The sequence below is a fragment of the Setaria italica genome, chromosome VI (assembly GCF_000263155.2).
Source record: "Setaria italica strain Yugu1 chromosome VI, Setaria_italica_v2.0, whole genome shotgun sequence".
Lineage (NCBI taxonomy): Eukaryota > Viridiplantae > Streptophyta > Magnoliopsida > Poales > Poaceae > Setaria > Setaria italica.
Window position 1 is genome coordinate 3196623 of NC_028455.1, and position 1654 is coordinate 3198276.

Consider the following 1654-nt stretch of genomic DNA (forward strand, 5'->3'; position numbering starts at 1 on the left):
TTGGAGAGGGCCGTCGAGCGAGCAGGCGAAGTGCGCAGCGGACGGGGCGAGATTTATAGGTGCGGCTGGGCTAGGCAATAGCTGCATGAGCATGCAAGACAGAGACTCGTGTGTCTGAGAAACTTGGAATGGTAAGTAGCTTCTGGGCAGCTTCCAACTGCTTTTTGGAATGGTAAGGCTGGTGGTCACGCCCACGGCCCAATTATCAATAGGAAAATTCCGGGCCAGCTGAAAAGAGTACCGGGGAGGAAAGCGTTGCCGAAGAGGCGAAGTGCGGAGAACAGCAGAAAAAGGTCGTCGTTGCTATCATCACTTTATTAAGTGCGGAGAACAGCGGGGTTGATTATATACTTGGTGCCATGAAGGTCGTCGTTGCTATCATCACTTTATTAGAAAATAATTATTCCGAAATGTTAAGGATATCGAGAATAGACGACGGAAAATCCAACAGCTAGCTTCTCACCAATTCCTCCAAATGCACCATTCATCTTATCTTATTACTCTCTCTGTCCCAGAATATAACTACGATTTAGACTTTGAAATCTTATTACTCTCTCGGTCCCAGAATATAACTACGATTTAGACTTTTTCAAAGTCAAACTTTTTCAACTTTAACCGCGAATATCGAAATAATTATAGAGACTAATAACATAAAAATGATGTTGGTAAATTTATCATGAAACCAACTATTATAATATGTAGTCTTTTCTATTTATAATAAATTATTTTTAGAGATATTGTTGGTCAAAGTTAAAAATATTTGACTTTAGAAAAATCTAAACATAGCTATATTCCGGGACGGAGGGAGTATTTCATTTATTGGCACTTCAATGACCACCACCAAATACCCAAATCTTGTGCTCGTCGATCAGTCTGATATCCTGTACCAACTTTACCGTGTACACCATACCTATAGGATTACCAGAGTTTAAGGTTATCTGAGCATATAGTAGGAACAGAACCTGTGACAGAGCATGTGCAAAATAGTACTAGTAGGGTTGACAGATGTATTTGCATGGTGGATTTTCACTTGAATTTTGTGTGTTTCAACTTAAATTCGGAGAACAGCGTATCGCACTTAGCGGCGGATTCGACTTGCTACTCTGCTTCGCGGGGGTTCTCGTCGGCGCCAACGTCGTCACCGTCGGCATCCGGATGTCCGACGCCGACATGGCGCCCGTCCTCCCGGCGGTGTTGCCCGAGGCGCGTGCTCTCGCATGCTCTCTCTGTTCAGAATAAGATGACGTTTTGGACAACTAATTTGTCATGTAGCATGAGAGAACTGAACAACTTCCACCGGGTGGCTGCCGTGCGGCAGGACTCTTAGATTTTGGTTCCTCGTTGTTCCACCCGCATGACACCCGCATGACGCTCTCTTGGGCCATGTTTAGTTATCCCTCAACTCCCAACTTTGACACTATGCAAAAAGAAAATTCTCATTACATCAAACTTGCGGTATATGCATGGAGTACTAAATGTAGACGAAATTAAAAACTAATTGCACAGTTTTGTTGTACTTTGCGAGACGAATCTTTTGAACCTAATTAGTCAATATTTGGACAATAATTCACAAATACAAACGAAACGTTACAGTGTGCTACGGTGTTGGTACAATAATTTTGCCTCTCCCAAATGGCCAACTAAAAGGCCCTGG